This window comes from Eupeodes corollae, chromosome 3 (assembly GCF_945859685.1).
Source record: "Eupeodes corollae chromosome 3, idEupCoro1.1, whole genome shotgun sequence".
In the NCBI taxonomy this organism is placed as follows: domain Eukaryota; kingdom Metazoa; phylum Arthropoda; class Insecta; order Diptera; family Syrphidae; genus Eupeodes; species Eupeodes corollae.
This window is the reverse complement of record NC_079149.1, coordinates 103274522-103294453: the sequence shown is the minus strand read 5'-3', so window position 1 is coordinate 103294453 and position 19932 is coordinate 103274522. Positions and strand designations below refer to the sequence as shown.

At 32.6% G+C, this 19932-nt stretch overlaps 1 protein-coding gene across 1 annotated transcript in view; it reads right to left on the bottom strand.

Annotated features, from left to right (window-relative positions):
- LOC129951440 (cytochrome c oxidase subunit 7A1, mitochondrial) overlaps window positions 1–19932 on the bottom strand; it is a 386202-nt gene that overhangs the window by 132587 nt on the left and 233683 nt on the right. The window lies entirely within an intron of this gene.

The window sequence follows — 19932 nt, the reverse complement described above, 5'->3', positions numbered from 1 at the left end:
GTTCGTAGTATTTTATTTCACAACAATTTGTTTTAAAACTAAACATTTATTCGACACATGATAGTTTTAATAAATATTTTTGTTAGGATGCTCCAAAGTGTACGGAATATTTTATTTTACTACTATTTGTTTGAAAACTCTCATAAAAGCTATTATTTGACAGCTGTCGATGTAGAGTTTACACTTTGGAGCACTATTAAAAAGATAATTTTCTACTAAACATAATCTGATCTCAAAATCCAAGTAGACTCATTCTTGTGATATGCAGTGTAGGTCCGTTGTTATTCCCCAAAAAACCAAAAAAGGGAACAATGTTGGGACTCATAAAGCCATATAGTATACCAATCCGCCTGCGTAAACTGGTAGCCCTTTTTCAACAATGCGGTCGGCCAGACACAGCGTCACCATACATTACATTCCAGCATTGTCACCACGTCGTCGTAGTCGTTGCCGTTGTCGACTTTGTCGTCTTGGTCGTCGTCTTTTCGTATCTCTGTGGTTAAGGTTTTGAACCTTTTCATTCCCTGCTTCCAACAAGTTACAGTTTTTTTTTTTTTTGTTTATTTGTTTGTCTTTATTTTTTGTGGTCTTGACATATCTTATCAGATCGAGAGAAAAAAAGGACATTCTTAAGAAAAAAACGTGACTTTCTTTTTTTTTCAAAACCAAATTTATCGGAGACAGGTTTGTTTTTCCAATCGCATTCCACAACCAAATATGAAAAGCCCACTCAGTGTTATGGTTAAATTTTAATATCAAACGATAAAGACTCAAGGGAGAGCTTATATAGAGTTATGGTGGATCTTCTTAAATTATTTTGGCTACAAATCAGAATAAAAGTCATCGTGAAGAAGATAAAGTTAATTAATTGCTTAATTAGCAAAATGATAATGAAACAGCTTTTTTGTAACAATATTTTTTTCTTTTTAGATTTCTAAACAAGGCCAATAGCTGGAGCTTATAATACTATATGAACATTATGTGCTTAAGCTCAAGACATTAAGATTGCGCGATATGAATAAAGAATAAATAAAATTATGGTTAGGAAATTCTTGGAAATTAAGAACATTTATGAATGTATAATGAAATCTCTGTTCTCATTTTAATTACTTAAATTCAAATATTCCTTAGGTAGTAGGTTCATATATTTTACTGAATAAGCTTTTTCTTTTATTGACTTTTCTTTATCTTTGACTACTCACAGTGCAAATAGGGTACACGAACGGTAGGAATGTAGAAGTAAGTTTAGGATTGCTAATGGAGAGATTTTGAGACATTCGATTGATCGTTTTTAAAAAAGTACAGACCAATTATTACACAAACCCAGAAAGAACACCAAACAGCCAGTTTTTGCGGATGTAACGGTGCTTCAACTAACACTTGAGAATTATCATCACTCTAAATGCGGTAGCGGCAAGTTTTGTTTATTGCCTTATCCATTCGAACAAAAGTTAGCTTCATCGGTAAACAAAATATGAGCGATACGTATTTCAAACAGAACCGTGTTTTTCAGGGCGTCAGTCAATGTCATCTTGAAATGTCAAAACAAACTACAAATAAATCACTTGACAGCTGACAAAATGGCTGCTAGTTAAAATAGTGTTTCCAACATAAAATTCTATTCATCTAAATGACGCGTTTGCAAAAATGACGTTTGGAAAAGTCAAAAGACAATAATGGCAACTTCACTTCAGATGAATCTTTTTGAAATCTTATCATTTTATCCACTTTTATTAGAGACTTCTTAAGTAACTGTACAAAATATAGTAGAGGTTTTTATTTTTAGAACAAAAAGTCAGAAAAATAGTTTCTGAAGGGGTTATATGTCATTGTGAATTACTTTTGACAGTGAAACTTTGGCTTTATACAGTTCTCATAGCTAACGTTCGTAGTAAAGTGACATAATAAACTTATGGCTGAAACACAAACATGCTTCGGCTTTGGCTTCGTTTGCGTTACGTTGGGCCTACTTTGAAGTTGCTTTGAATGACACTTCCAATATGACATTTCTAAAATGGCACTTGTCTCATTACAAGCTGTTTTTTTTCGGAAAATAAAAAAAAAACATAAGTTTGAAATCTAAAAATTAAATTTATCGCAGAAGTAGCCTTGCACGGTCTTTAATAACCAATGAGAATCCCTCCAGAAGAAAATGTGTTTTTACAGCTGTTGAGCTGTCAGACAAAGCAAATTTGAACTAGAGCTTCCGTTCGGAGTCACATTACTTAACATTACGTTATTTCCTTACGATTGTCAAAAGAAACGTGATGTCGAAGCTTCATTGTGATATCATACATTGAATTTCCATGGCTGAATTCGTAAACCTCAGGTGAAGTCAAAGCTGAAGGCGTGTTTGTGTTTGAGCCATTATGTCAATAGATAATTCGGAAGAGATCTCCGATCCCGTAGCGGAAAAAATACAATTTACTTTAAAAATGCAATTAAATGAACAAAAGTAAATTTTCCACATCTAAAAGGTGTTTTTTTTAAACGTCTGGTTTTTCGAGGAAAAATAAAACGTATATAATTTGATGTAATGGCTAACAATTCAACTATATTACTAAGAATCGCACAATCATGGATGCCACGCCACAGGCCCATGACGCGAGATAATAACTTTCCTTAAATAAATTGATTGTTTTTTGGCATGTCACACGAACAGGACCAATATTGTGGTCATACATTTGCAAACTTTACGTAACAAGTAAGTTTAAGTATTTATTATTAAATGACAAACCATAGTAAGCATACTTGATGCATGCGACAGACGTCAAAAAGACCAATTTCGTAAAAAGTATTGCCAGATTAAAAAAAACTCACATCTAAAAAATGACCGTAGCTGCTTGGCAGGCTTCGCAATGGTGCAATTTTTTACAAGAAAACTGAGTTAAAATCACTCCCTTTGGCCAAAATCATGACCTAATTCCAGAGCTCTGAGGACCCATCTCTGAACGACCTTGTAGGTAAATATTCCGAGATCTTTATGCAGAATTTTTTTCAGGCAATTGCTTGAAATTTTAGGCACCAGTTATATATGAAGTCTCATACTCTCGTCTACAAAAGCCACTTTTTCGTATGAACTTAGGACTACGACGGCTGGAAGTATTCTATACAGCAAGTTTCTTTTTAAAAACCGCTCACTTTCAAAATAAGTTTTCGATATTTTCCAGAGTTGTTCAAGGTTTAAGCGTTTCAGTTATGAAGTTTTCTATTTGGAAATAAATCAATGTTATTCTAAATCTTCAGATCTGTCGAAAAAAACAAATTTTGAATATTTTTGTATTGTCTTAAGATTAAATCTGTAGATCCCAATTTTTCGGCAGATTTACCCCTTTTTGCACCAATATTAATACAATGTTCAAAAAAATGTTTAACTGGGAATTTGACAGCTCTACTTCACTAATTTACTAATACAATCACAACAAAAAACAAAAATTCTAATCGTGTTTCATGCGTCACGAAAAAAAAAGAATTTTTGAAGCAAAGCTGAATATACTCACGGAAACCTTCATTGGTTTCGTGGAGGTATAAAGCATCTTGCACATGAATTACGAAATTCGAACTATGGATGTTTGCATATTTTGACTTATCTTTCACATGAGCTTTATTTCTATTCGCAGACTGCGAGGATTTGTCAGTTTATAATAACCAATTTCTCCGTAGTACTGATCTTTCACACAAAAACAAAACAAGAGTGGTACAATTTTGAATTAAAGTTGCGCGCGAACAATTTATTCGTTTGAATGTGGATGGTATGTGGAACACAAATAGAGTTTGACAGTTCATAGCAACCACAATGCAATTCGTTACTACCGAATTGTTGTTACAAAACTTTCTTGTTTTAGAGAAAAAAATTCAAATTGTATTCTTTTACCATTAGAGTCAATTGGTTTCTTATAATTTAAATGTGTTTTTGTTTGGAATTGACTTTTTGAAATGTGTAAAATCACGTTCGTTTGTCTATTCGTTGTTCGCTGTCATGTGCAAGCCCCTTAACACACAGACTTTCTGTCAAGATTTTGAGTGGGAAACAGCTGTCAGTGTCAAAATAACCACACTTGGCAGTTTCATATCAAATTAGATACGGTTAACGGGACAAAAAACCAGATTAATTCTATATGAGTGAACAATTATTTTGTTTCGAATTAAAATTAAGGGTTATTTTATTAAATTAAAACCAATGCTGACTACGTACCAATTGGTACTTATTTAGTCACTACTAAACTCCAAGCTATCACTTTTCTTAGTAATGATTAATTTTTTTGTTTTTCATTCGCAAGCGATCACTTTTCCAAAAGTAGAACATTTTTAAACACAAAAGACACAAGCGTGAGATGACAAGATGTCAATTTTACTAACGTCAACATTACTAACAAAATAAAATAAAAACCAAAAGAATTTTTGATTACAAAAATATTATTTTAAGATTATCTTTGATAAATTTACCTTTCGTAAAACTACAATTTTGGCACATAACTAAGAATTTCTTCACAACTTATTATTATAAAATTCAAAATTCATAACCGTTAAGACATCACAAATTTCAAAAAATCCAATTCGGTAGCCCTTTTGTCAATGTTCACTGTTTCAGCTCATCTTCATGGTCTAAAGAGAGGAACAAACGAAAAAAAAATATAAATTCCAGGGCAGAATTAATGCATGCTATTAAGGACTTCTTTTTTAAAAATCATTTATCTGCATACAGTCTTTCCAATCATATAGAAATACATATACAAGACCATCATACACAAGAAGACACACTTACATGCCACAGTTAATTGCATTGTCAGCAGAAACCCCCCTGAAAAGGCAAAAATTCCTGCGAATACCGCAAAAATTTTGTCGTTCCAATTTGGAACTTGGAAGGAAACAAAATCTTTAAAAACAATAAAAAAAGACAAAAAAGACCTCAAGGCATTCCATTGCACGCTTTGATTATTCGTTTTTTTTTTGCAATCCCTTTTTCCTCCGAAAATGTAATTTTTTGTATCGAAAAGCCTCTCATGAAACAGAAACAAAAATCAAAAAAAAGATCAATTTTTTTTTTGAAGAAACAACGAACTCCACGAACGAACAAAAATCTAACCAAACATACCTACCCTACTTTCACTCGATTCAGCTGTCCGATTTCTTCGATTTCGACTTTGTTTCTGTTCTTTTTCTTAGTCCCTCTATCCGTTTTTGGATCTGTTTTTTTTTTTTGCCAGAGCGCATCAAATAGCGAATATGCATGAAATGGGAAATCTTCAAAAATCTTCAAGAGTCAGAGACAAGCTCAAGCTAAAGATACTAAAAAAAGATTCAATCCCAAAGCCTATGGAAGACGCGTGCAGCGTGCAGGATAGTCTATAAGGCACAACCACACCATCTCTCTAATCGGACGCTAGATTACACACACTTCAAAATTCAATTGGGTGCAGATGGTGAAGTCACTCGAGGAATCCATGGAGTCATTTACAAAAAAGCAAAATACAAATTAAAGAAAAAAAAAACGAAGTTACAAATTCAATTCCAAAGCAAAAGCAATACAGTAGCCGTCATGCAACATAACCACCTTCAACTCCATCCCGCTTGCTCCCCTTCAAAAACCAACGCCGGGCACTAACTAACACCGCCGGCCGCCACACCGCCGAGCCACTCTATACCTTGCCGCCTTCAGTCCAGTTCGAACAATCGCAGAACGAATGCATTTACAGGTTATACCTAGAAAAGAGTCGAAACATTTTTGCAAGAGGCCAAGATCGAGATCCTCAAACTGAGATCGTGAGGAGTGAGAGTCCGCCAAGTTAGAGAGAGGGAGAAAGAAGAAGAGGTATGTGACAGGAATTCTCACATACAGTATGTCCTGCCAGAGCAAGTGTTATACCTTTATTTGTTTGTATTTTAATTTTGCTGACTTCAAAGACATAAGCTATTCAAGGCTATTATAACCTCTTCTCGGAGACACCGCTTTGATACTCAAAAATGACATTTACATATATATTTCATTTCCTTAACCGAGACAGAATTCCATATGTACTTTAAAAGTCTTCCTTTTGTCTTTGAAAATGATTACACCCTTCCACAGTCTAAATGTTAAACAAACAAACAGGAAAAAAATCAAGTATACGCCACAGTGTGTATTTTAGAAATTCTTTGGGATTTCTTATTATTTTGCTTAAGGATGCTTTAACATTATTCTTATGTATGAAATTGAAACTTGTTATTGTTTTATGTTCATAATTATAATTTTTTGGAGTAAAGCTTTTCAAATAAGGCGCTTGTCAATGTTAAAACAAAATAAATTGGACCATTTATTTCATTATTTGAATTAGGCTAAAATTTGAATGACTGTAGTGTGTGTTTCCTTCCAAATTTTAGCGATGGTCGACAGTATTTTGACTTTTTAATTTACAAATTGACAATTTTAAAAATCTGTTTCATAAACAATTTGAAATTTTTGTAGAATTGAAAGTAAATGCACGACAATTGTCACGTTTCTTTAACATCCAATATGAAGTTAGTGTAATGGGTACGATTTGTCGAAGTGAAAATTTTGACATTTCTCCACTTTTCAAGGTCTCTAGAGTCGAAATAAAAACTGAAAAAAAAATGTTCACCTCGAAAATTATACGAATAATAAATGATTTTATCTCCAAAACAATTTTGTGCAACGAAAAATAAGGTTTTTAACACCTTTTAAATTTTGAGAAAATCAAATTGACAGTTTTTTTAATAAAAAATAAAAACCTAAAAAAAAAGTACTCAAAGTTAGTAAAAATTGAATTTCGACTCAAATATCTTTTCAAAAATTTGAGATATTGTCTTTAAACTGCTTTTATCTTATAAGAGATATTGTTTTCAACATTCGGAAATTTTTTTAAAAAATCAAATTGACATTTTTTTTTAAATAAAAACCTCAGAAAATTGTACTCAAAGTTGTTAAAAACTGAAGTTCGGTTCTCGATATCTCTCAAATTAATTTAATTCATCCAATTTGTAAAAAATTAAGAAATGCTTTTAAAATTGGTAAAAATTTGTATTTTACTAAAAATCTATTTAACAAAATTAGATTTTCAAACTGAACTATTTTTCTATATGAAAAATATTGTTGGTAATTTCAAAATTTTTGAGAATAATTTAACTGACAACTTTTTTAACCCAACACGAAAACCTACAAACTTTTATGAATAGACATATCGACAGACGGGATGGGAAGGTATCAGTGTGGGTCGCATCACAGCCTCTTTTTTTCATAAGGAAGTTGTTAAGTATTTTCTCACAATACGAGTAGATGGTGCTCGTGCCACACAAGCAACAAAAAATAATAATTTCCTTAAAAAAAGTTTCCTGGCCGTATTATTTTAAAAAATAATTCGTAAAGTTATCGGGAAGAACTTGGAAAATTTTTGAAAAGTCCGCAAAATACTGACAATTTTTGAAAAAAATCAGTGGAACAATTCGTCTTCTTTTGAAATGAATTTCCAACAGGAAAATAACAATAATTTTTATCATCAAATATATCAAAATAATTGTGCACTCAGACTTTTATTTAATTGACTGGTATCATTAATGGCTATAAATAACCAGCGCTTGAATTACCAAAAATATTTACTATTAAAGTCACTTTAAATACATAAATATAAGGTATTTATGTATATCTATCACTTTTTGGAATAATTTCTAAAGGCCACAATACTGTTGATATCGAAGTTTTGAAAACAATGGAAAAACTGCACTGTACACTTCGTAGATTTAGAGTATTGGGGAGATTTTTTAAAAACTTAAGTCTCTGAAGTTTATTCAAAAATTAATAGCTATAAAATTTAAAATTCATTAATTTCCCGACTAGTTATTAAGCTCCAAAAAGTTGTGGTTAAATAGTCTTTTTCTTCTTCAAGTCATTTAAAAATCAATTTTAAATCTTAAAGCGAACTATGAAAGTTAGTAAATCATTTGTTTAATATTTGGTTCCAGAATTCTGCTGACTTCAAATGCGATCTGAAGTCGCTTATTTATGCTCATAAGCCCGAGACGATTTACGAATTGAAAGAGAATAATCGGCTCGTTATTGATGATGATAAACATACCTAAAATGGCTAAGAGCTCGAAAATCGGCTCAGCGACCACTTGTCCCATATAATTTTAAAAACACATTGCGATCCCCTTATCTTTATAATAGTGCTCAAGTCTTGACCATAACAAGAAATTATATTCATTTTATTTCCTTATGAAAACAGCACCTCGTAAAAACACCCTTTGAGAGCAGCATTAGAAACTTCAAACAAGTGTCAAGACGTTTGCATACTAAATTGAATATAACGATATATTTCATGATGGACATAATTAAAGATAGCGTCTTTCCTTAAAGTAATAATATGAATATTAATTTATCTTTCACAAACTGTAAATAGCTTAATTTCAAAGAAGTTAATTTAGTCATTTGTGAAGTTAAAGTAACTTTCTTTATACAATATTTTTAACTGAAAAGCGATTTTCCAAAAATGTGTGTTTCAGAGAATAAAATGGATTGATTTTTTAAAATGTTTTGTTATGGTATATTTTCAGGAATAAATCAATACTTCGTTTTTTTCTAAGACAAATTTTCTCACTCCTTATACATACTCAAAAATATATGTTTTCAACAACCCTTAAGCTAAACACGGATTATCTGATTAGGATATCGGAAATGCAAAATTCTAGGCTGCCAAAAGTTATCTGGCGACATGCAATAAAATTTAAAAAAGGTTTGTATCAAGATTGCATTAATCTAGAAAACTGTGGAACCACCTTTAATGAAATTGGGACGAATTACTGGGAAATCAAGAAATTACAGAAAATGCGAGAGCATCAGCAGAAAGAACATTTTATTCCAAAAGTCATAATTTATTAGTCAATTTAACCGTTACGCTAATTTTTTTTTTCGTTTTAGCTAATTTAAAACCAAAGTTCTCTAAACTAAAAGTTTAAACAATATTTTTTTATTATAATTATATTTATATTTCTTAAATCATTACGAAAACTGTTTACTCAAATGCTATGTCTTAGACTTGTGCCTTGGGTTGAAACAAACGACAAAATAAGTTGGTTTTAGGTTGTGTTACGAGCTAACCTCTCTACAGATACAATTTTTACTCCAACTAATGTCGCTAAACGTTTTTTGGCTAAGAAAACGAATCTCTATCCTTTTTTTTGTAGATTTTAAAGCTGCCTTTGATACTTATCAACAAAATTTTTAGGAATATATGAGAAACTTTTTTCAAATACAACAGAGGTAATTTCTAATGGAAGAACGTCTTCGCAGCAATTTCACACAGATGTGGGTGTCCGCAGGGTTGCATTTTGAGTCCTTTGCTCTTCTCAATTTTTATGAACGACATTGGAGACAGTGTTCCAGGGGGTGTAAAAAACCTTAAGGCAAATGCGGACTATACTGTCAAAGTCTTAAAGAGAAGTGATAATAATCTTCAAAGAAAAGTACTCATGATTGCACTTCAGCGTTGTTACATGCCGTTCAAAGATTAGCAAGAATTGACTGCTAAATATAATAAAGGGTGATTTTTTTGAGGTAGGATTTTCATGCATTAGTATTTGACAGATCACGCGGGATTTCAGACATGGTGTCAAAGAGAAAGATGCTCAGTATGCTTTGACATTTCATCATGAATAGACTTACTAACGAGCAACGCTTGCAAATCATTGAATTTTATTACCAAAATCAGTGTTCGGTTCGAAATGTGTTTCGCGCTTTACGTCCGATTTATGGTCCACATAATCGACCAAGTGAGCAAACAATTAATGCGATTGTGACCAAGTTTCGCACTCAGTTTACTTTATTGGACATTAAACCAACCACACTAACAAACTTTTTGTTGCCAAAAATGGAAGAACTGAACTTGGTTGACATGTGGTTTCAACAAGATGGCGCTACATGCCACACAGCTCGCGATTCTATGGCCATTTTGAGGGAAAACTTCGGAGAACAATTCATCTCAAGGAATGGACCGGTAAGTTGGCCACCAAGATCATGCGATTTGACGCCTTTAGACTATTTTTTGTGGGGCTACGTCAAGTCTAAAGTCTACAAAAATAAGCCAGCAACTATTCCAGCTTTGGAAGACAACATTTCCAAAGAGATTCGGGCTATTCCGGCCGAAATGCTCGAAAAAGTTACCCAAAATTGGACTTTCCGAATGGACCACCTAAGACGCAGCCGCGGTCAACATTTAAATGAAAATATCTTCAAAAAGTACATGTCATGGACCAATCTAACGTTTCAAATAAAGAATCGATGAGATTTTGCAAATTTTATGCGTTTTTTTTTTAAAAAAAGTTCTCAAGCTCTTAAAAAATCACCGTTTACGACATTTAATTTAGCCTTGAATAATTTTGGGCTATGGAAGGTTGAATTCTATGACTAATTCTCAGCAATTGACGAACAAATATTTCAAAATTCTCTGAACCGTGCTAAAAAGTCTATGTCAAGAACCATTTACAGCAAACTGAATCACTGTTTGGCGGAATCTAATTATTTTCGAAACAAAATTCACAGTTAACGAGATAAGTTTAATATTTAAGATCCGAACTGAAATGCTAATCTAATCTAAAATCTATCTAAATCGATAGTTTTTGACTATTCAGGGCTCAATTTATAGGTTATAAAGAGCACTTCAAAAAAGTATAGTATTATTACCATACATGCATAAACTGTCATTTTAATGAAATAACCAACTTCGGACCGCTATAACTTTAAAACGAATTGAAAAACCGATCCCGTTGAAATGTTTTTTTTACAAAAAACAATGATCGAAAAGGGTAACCAAATCATTCATTTTCTATTCATGAAGAATTAATCATGAATGATGTATGTTTTAAATCTAAAATCCCTAACTTTAATATGCCGTTTAAAATGTCCAATATCTTATGTTTTAAAAAGTCTTCACCTGCCATACACAAACGTTAAAAAAAAATTGAAGAATTTAAGGTAAAACGTTTCTTAACAGGAAAACGCCCAATGGTATGAAATAAATGCTTGTTTTTACTACGAATTCATAGTCTTGGAGTTATAACATCAAGTTTTGTATAATATATTGCAAACAAAATACAAAAATATTATTGATTTTGAACACACATAGCTAAAATCAGAGTTTGAGTTCGGAATCAGTACCTAAAAATTAAATTCAAGGCTTTTCAAAACTCTCTATCTGAAGGGTTAGGTCCATAAATCTTCTCAAAACTAAAGACAAATTTCGAAAACTAAGATAAGATTGCAGTTTTTGAAAACATCGTACACATTTATTTAAGAACTTCGTTGCGTCACTTTAGCCTTTAAAACAGTGTATCATATATTTTTTTGCTCTTTCAGAAAAGATGTATTTAAAAAACGTGATCCAATGACAAAAGTATTAGATAGGATTCCAATTCAGGACCAAGTCGCAATACAGAAAAAATACTTAGTTTTGTTGATATACAATATTATTTTCAGCTAAAACCCCATCTTGTGGCACATACTGTTTAGCGTACCTGATGTGACGCCGCATTTAAGCGGCATATCTATCTATACTGCTATCTTGCATGCATCTCTTTGCAATGCGAAAAAGAAAGCTTCACAAATTCCATCGAATATCTGAAGAGTGAAGAGAAGAGTGTGTATTACAGAAACTTGATGATGATGATCATCATCATCATCGTCATCGTCATCCACAAACGTTTGGCCCAAAATGATAATATGTAAGAATAACCATGATGATGATGACGAAGATGATGTTTTGCAAAATGATGATGATGATAGTCTTTTCCAACCGGCTTTGGACCATCAGGCGGCATGCATGGCAATTCTTCGGTGTCGCTGTTGAATGCTTGACTTGAAAATTCCTCAAAAACTAAAATAAAAAAAAACACACTTTAAAAATATAGCAACAACATATGGGGGCATTTTGAGATTGTTATTTTGATGTTGGAGTTCGGAGCTCCAATTTTTGTTCTTTTTATTATTTCTGCGGTGTCCGAAAACTTCTCTTCTTTGCGCAATTCCCTCTTCTCCCGTGGTCATGTGTGTTGTGTTGTTTAAGCCGTCTTGTTTTCCTCTATATATCTACCACCAATCTTTTTTCACATCTTCTGCTTCTTATTCTTCATCTTTGGATTCTGAATTCTGGATTCAGAATTCTGGGGCTTTGGAGCTCCACACAGCTTCGAGATGGAATTTTACGTTAATTCTGTTGTAATTTTCTACTTTTGCCTCTGCCACCATATAATAATAATAAATTCTTGTGCTCTTTGGACTTTTTTTTTCGTTTTTATGCATTTGACTTGCCTTGAAGACCTGGAGTTGGAGCTGAAACCTCGATGTACATACGTTTGTATATATTTTCGACTTGATGTGCTTTTGCTCCTTTTTGCATTGCATTATTCGCGCGTATACACAACACAGGCCACAGCAACATGAAAAGTATAGAATAAAAACCTGTAATACCTGATGGCGAGGACCGAAGACCGAGAAGCATCAAAAGAGACCCCAAAACACGGTTGGTTTTGGTTTGGTTTGTATGTTGAGTCCGTGTCCATACCAAAGGCTGCTCCACTGCTTCTGCGTCTCTCAGCTCAGCCTAAAAAATTCCTTACACCGCGCTGAATTCTTTAGCTTATGCTATCCAGCCATGATTTTGGCAGTTTCTATCTTTTTTATTTTGTTTGTTATTTTTGTAGTTTTCTCTCAGTGTAGAGATATACAACGTTTTGGCTAGGTAGGTAAAGTATCTCCACTCCATCTATAGCTACTCTAAATTTCTGGGTTGAAATTTGTTGTGCTTTTGATATGTACTTGTACTCGTAGTCTCGTACTTGTACTTATAAAAGTGGCTTCGTCTTGGCTTGACTTTACTTGACGCTGAGCGCGCAAAAGCCGCTTCAATGGACGACAACGACAACGACAACGATGATGATGATGGTGATTCTGGGCTCTGACTATGAGTTGCAACAAAAAACAACAATGACAACGTGACGTGCGAATGCGAATACTTTTGCGCAAAAGTTGGGGCCAAGTCGAGAGAGAGTGAGTAGGTATAGCTTAGCTATTGCGAACGAAGCTTGCACACGAGATACCTACGATATTCGAGAACCACCATCAGGTCTACACATTTTCTTATAGCTGGATGTATCTATATATTCTATAGGAATTCCAAAATGGCTATACCTATTACTATGACTATGGCTGTAGAATTGGATTGGATGTCAGTCATTCGGTCGAGGAGCGGGCCGGGCGTAATAAAGTGGACAAAGCTGCTGCGCTGTGACTGCGGTGCGGTGGTGTTGTATATGTGGAATGGAGCTAGTGAGTGAGTGGTCTGCGCCGATCAAAACGCCGTCGTCGACAACGACAACGCCAACAACAGCGACGACGACGGACTTACAAACAACAATCGTGTTGAAGCCCAGTAAACACTCTGGAATTTATATATCTTCCGAGCTGCGATATGAGCTCAAAGCTGGTGGAATAAGATTATAGTACGACCATTCGCTATATTATATTTGCCATCGAGCCAGAGCTCAGAGACCAGAGCCCCCAGAGTTTTTATATTTTCTTTTGATGAAATTTCGTATTTTCTTTCTCAATTCTCTGCCATCTCCATATACTCTATAGCCTTTCAACCAGCTTATATCCCAAAAGTCGTGGATATAGAGTCATAGTAAGTTGCTTTTCGACGACGACGATGATGATGGTCGTCGTCGTGTTATTTTGCTGGTTTTTGTCAGTTTGTATAAGTATTTGGCGCATGCTTGAATTTCAAATACATATACAATACATTCTACTTTGATCTAAGAGCAAAAGAAAATATAAAACAAAAAAAAAGATATGATTCGCGGTATTGAATGTTACCAGATGTGGAAAATATGGCGATTTGTTCAAATACTTTTTGAAATGGACAGTTTTTGGGATGTTCGTTTTTTTAGAATCAGTCAGCGCTTCAAAAATTACCTAGTTCTTGAAAATACTCATTTATCTTTATAGCAAAAGTAGTTTTTTTTAATATACGGATATTGTTTTCCGAACAATCCGGATATTATCAGATAGTAAAATGGAAAATAGACATTCGGTATTAGAAAAACAGTGTGGGATATTGATCAAGTCTTATGTTATACTTTACCATCTGAATTTCGTCCAGGTGTGGATTTAAAACAATATCCGAATGGATCAACTGATTCCAAAAGCCAAAGTTCGAAGATAAAGAATAAAATTCATGTGAAAATGAAGTTCCCGACTTTTCTTAAGAATAAGTCCATGAATGAGTAATTCTGTTTTCTGTTCAGAAGATCTTAACTGTTGATTCGGATATTTTTTTAGTAAAAAAAAATGTCAGTTTTTTTATAAAAATTAGCCAAAATCTGAGTATGAGGACATGTACAGTTTGGTCTTTCAATATTGTCTGTAGTATAGAAGATGTTGTAGCGTTTTCCTAATTGTCTTTCTTTACTCACGAACAATTACTCAAATACAACAATAGAACAATACCCAAGTGCTTAACATTTTTATTTAACACTACACTCAAAGAAAGTGAATTTTTTAAATGATTTGACATTTTGTTTCTGGACCTTACCAAAATTTTTCAAATTACTGTCCAATTTGTAAATTTTATGTTATCTCAAAATTATTTGAAAAATCATCTTAAAAAAACTGTGCTTCCTTCTCAAAAAATATATCTTCATGATATCAACACGGATTTGTAACTGGTAAATCAATCTCAAGCTCAACAAGTCTTATGATTTTCTGCCGTTATATCGTTAGCTGTTTAAAAAGTGGGTCACAAAGCCTTAGATCAAGTTGAATACGTAATTATGATTTAAAAGCTGAACAAACTCGATTGAAACGGATTTCATCAAATCCGGATTTATAAAAATAAGTCCTAACCAAAAAACAAACGAGCCTGGGATGCGACCCACACAGATAATTTCCCATCCCGTCTGTCGGTCAATTTTTGTTTAGGTTTTACTTTATATTCTATTTTTCTTAAAAAATATCCGAATGTTGAAAACAATATTTCTTATAAAATAAAATTTGTTGGAAGCCATAATCTCGAAGTTTTGAAAAGATATTTTAGTCGAAATTTAATTTTTACCAACTTTGAGTTATGTTTTTATGGTTTTTATTTTGTTTTTAAACTGTCAATTTGATTTTTCTCAAAATTTTACAAAATGTTAAACTCGTTAAATTTTCGAGGTGACAATTTTTTTTCAGTTTGTTTGGTTTGTAAAAAAAAACGTTAATTGGACTTTTTTCCAAAAATATACTGGTTCGGTATAACATTACAACACATAATATAAAATTTAATTCAATTCTCTGGCGTTATTGGTTCGTGAGGTATGAAGGATTAACCAAAATTTTCAAATCACTCACGCAATTTTCTTAAGGGCTCTTTCTGTAATTTTCTGCACTATTATCTGTATAACAAAATTTATTTAAAGTCGATATCTTTACCGGTTCATGAGCTATGGACGACGATAAAACGAGTCACAACCGTACGGACGTACTAGGTATATGAATTTGATGTAGTTTAGTTTAAGTCTTGAGTCTTGTCAGCTCCTGACAAAATACCCGCTTATGTTTTAGAACAACGCGTAAATGCTTAAAACTTCACTCAAAAAGGTGAAATTGTAAACGATTTTCTTTCATAATTCCTATTAAAAAATCTGGAAGATTTCTTAAACTACTGACCGAATTGTAAGTTTTCAGTTAATTCAAATTTATTCTAAAAAATAATCCTTTCTTCTTAAAGAAATTATTTAACCATATAAATACGGATTTGTCACTGACAAATCAATCTCAAGCTCAACTTATCTTACAATTTTGAATTAGCTTCAATATTCTTTATGTGGTCGTATTTAATACGTTCTTATACATAATTTGTCTTATCATAGTTTTTTTCTATGGTCGTCCCGTTTTCTTTAGCGTTCCTCAAGGATGCCACCTGACACCGCTTTTATTTTTAATAATTAATTTTTTAGTGAGAAATGTATGTGAACTTAATAATCCGTTTGTTTGATGAGCTAAAAAAATATTAGAAAAAGAATTGTATAAGCTTTAATCAATTAAGTATTTAGTTTATTTATTTAAAAAAAAACCTTTTAACAAACCTTGCATTGGTTACTTTTGGTGGGTGCCATTTTTCAATTTAATTTTTTTTGGTGATAATTTGATTTTTATTTTTTCTAATTTTCAAAATTAAATTTTAAATAAAAAACATTAACAATTTAAAAGAACTAATCTACTACACTTATAAGCAATGTTTCCAAAAAAGAAGCAATACAAATACCAATTTGTATTTATCAACTGTAAGAGTTGTATCCTTTCCCAAATATTGCGCTTTAAAGAGAATGAATTTTGGTTTTAAACAAATTTAGACGACAGAGTCTCAATTGAAAAGAGTTTTATTTGTATATTGTTAGAAAACGGAAAAATTACTGAATCTTCTGGAACTAATTCATAATGCACCAAAGAATAACGTATTTTACTGACTAAGATTAACATTATCATGCTTTACTGAATAAGTTATATCTGAAAAACCTTCACTCTTATTACTATTAAAAATTAGTTTTTCAAATCAAAGAGTGGGAAATATCTTTAAGAAGCCCTATTTATAAAAGAGGTCAAAAGCACTCAAAATGTTCGGCGATTCCAAAACTTTTTGAAAAGTTGGTTTCATAAGGCTCAATTTTGCAGTAAAAGATGTTATAACTCCAAAACAGCGTAATTTAAAATTTTCAAGTTATCTAATCTTCGCATACGATTTAAAATTATATACTCCAGTATCTTCACTACATATCTTTAACAATACAGATATTGAATTTTTGCAGCGTTGTTTGGTCACCTCTTTATTAAAACAAAAATATACAAAATGTTTACGACAATTTTAGAAGGGGGCCTTACATCTTGGATCAACCACAACAATAAGCTCAAAGAGTACTAAGCGGGATTTAGAGCGGAATACTCAACTGTCGACCACATTTTTGTACTCCGAAATGTAGCTGAATCTTTTGCAGCGTAGGGAAAGAAATTGTACGAGTTCTTTGTGGATTTCAAGGCTGCATTCGACACAGTCGATAAAAGATCGTTGATGTACAAATTATTGTACTCTGTACTGCAAGGGAATGTCTCACAAATTTGGAAGAGTCATTGAAAATATGCTGGAAGATACATGGGCTGTTGTATGAGATGATGAATTAGTATCAGAATGGTTTGAAACGAAAACCAAACGAGTGAGTCAAGGTTGTACTCTAAGCCCTTCGCTGTTTGCGCTATTTATCAACGAAGTTATGGACATCCTGCCTGGTGGAATTGAAGTCAGCAGTACTACTATCAAAGCACTTTTGTTTTGCAGATGATATAGTGATTCTAGCTCATTTACCGGAAACGCTACAACTGATGATCAACCCATTATGCAAATACTGTGCCAAATGGAACCTAGTGGTCAACCAAGAGAAGTCGAAGATCATGATCTTCAATAGAGGGAGAGGCATACTACGAACAAATGAGAAGTGGCACTACAAAACCGAAAGACTTGAAGTTGTCAAAGAATACAAGTACCTTGGAGTGATCTTCACCTGCAATTTAAAAATGGAAAAGCACTTGAAAGATAAGCTTGCAAAGGCAAAATCTGCAATAAACTCAACTTGTAAGATGTGTTTCTCCAACAAATATTTAAATCATAGCACGAAATTTAATGTTTTTGAATCTGTTGCAGAATCAATCATGCTTTACGCAGCGCAAGTATGGGGAGGTCAGCAATATAATGAAGTTGAAAAAATTTTACACTTTTACTTAAAACGAATGTTCAGATTACCATCGAACACACCAAACTATGCATTGAAACTGGAAACTGGATTATCACCATTATACATAAAAACACTAAAAATACAGGCTGATTACATTATAAAGGTCTTAAACATGGATGAAGGTCGACTTCCGAAGAAGATCATGATGATTACAGTGAGCAGACAAGTTGGATGGTATGATAAGTGGCTGGGTCATGCACGTTTGTGTAATTTCGATCCAAGCCTAGACCAAGAGCCTCCCAATAACTGGAAACAAAGACTCTACGAGATCATTTCCAACACAGATATAAACTGCAGGAATGAGTATGAAAGTGAAGCAAGAGGATCTCTTTACAGATCGGTGTACAGTACACTCAACTATTACCTACAACATTCAAACTACTTCAGAGACGAACTAGGCGTAGAATCCATCTCAATGATGCTAAGGGCGAGGGTAGAACTTCTTACGCTTAGTTATAGGCCACACCGAGATTACCTTCCAATATTGTGCAATATATGTATTATGTAACACAGCTGAAAGAGAAGGCTTATCTCATTTTATGGCTAAATGTCTGCCTCTTTGTGAAACAAGGCGACATTTCTTCGGTAAAGATACGCTTTCAACGGAACAAGTTTGGAATATATTGAACGAATTGTCCGAAAAGCTATTAGTTTTTTGTAAAACAGCTCTTAGTTCAAAAGGTAGAATACTAAATGCTAGCTTCTTTAAAAATATTTCTTATTTAAATTTAAAAATTGTTTGTTAATTTCATAAACAGTATACCAATTGTCAGAAAGCAAAGCCAAGCCATAAAGATTTTGTAAATGTAAATTGTTATATTATTATGTTGTTAATAAATACAATCATTTTAATTTAAAAAAAAATCAATTTAAACTGAAAGAATTGAAAATGTTAAAATGTCTTAAGCTTTCCCCATCTATAGTTCTAGATGCGCATTAATAGATTTTAAGTCTCTTAAAAGTCGAACAGAATATTTAATGGCTGAAACACAAAAACGATTCAGCTTCGATTTCGTCCTCTTTACGATGGGTCTGAATGACATTTCTAAAATTGCACTTCTGTCATTAGCAGCTGTTATTTTTTTCAAGAGTTTTGTTATGGTTTTTCCTTGCAGTAATAAATATGAATTTTGAAATCGAAAAAAATAAAATTTATCGCAGAAGTAGCTTTCACAGCCTATACTAACCAATATTTTTATTGCTGATTTTTTTGTACAGCTGTTGAACTGTCAGACAAAGCAAATGTTCAGCATATTTGAACTAGAGCTTCCATTTAGAGTCACATTACGTTTTTTTCTTTACGATTGTCAAACGAAGCGTAAGGTCAAAGCTTTATTGCATGCACTGAATTCCTATGGCTGAACTTGTAAAAGTCAGATGAAGCCGAAGCTGAAGCGTGTTTGTGTTTTAGCCATAAGAGTTTTATTATAAAGGAAATTATCAATCGCAAAATAAAATCCTAAGATTAACCTAAGAAATATTGAAGTTCTCTATTTCTTATCACAGAATGAACTATGGACAAATAAAACCTATAACTCATTCTTTATCGCTTTTTAACGTGATTTTTTATGAAGTTGACCTTAAAATGAGTAGATATATATTAAGAATATTGTTGTAAGCTTTAAATGATATAATATTGTAAAATGTGTAATAATTATTGTATAGTGTGCAGATTTTGTACATGATGATGAATATATAAATAACAAAACCCACGAAATAATAGTTTACTAATCATTATCGCTGCTTGTCATGAATTTGTAACTAATATTTTATTTCTTTTTGGAAGTCTATAATTCACTAAGTGTGTTCTTGAGCAACAAAAAGAGTTTTCCTAGAAATTATCGGGTGCCATTTTTTTGTAGGACTATTTTACATTCAATAACTTTTAAATAAAACTATTTCCTTTTCTAATAGTGAATTGACAACACTGAATTTAATTTGTAAACGTATTATTTTACTAACTGTCAAACTATCATAGTTAACTAATTCATTAAACACAACATTTTCATCATAGTGAACTACACAAATGAGTTAAATTTTCAACCGAAATTCTGAGTTAGTAATTACATAATTAAAAGTGTTAACTTCAATTTACGGTCAAGTTTCCGTATAGCAAAGGAGCCA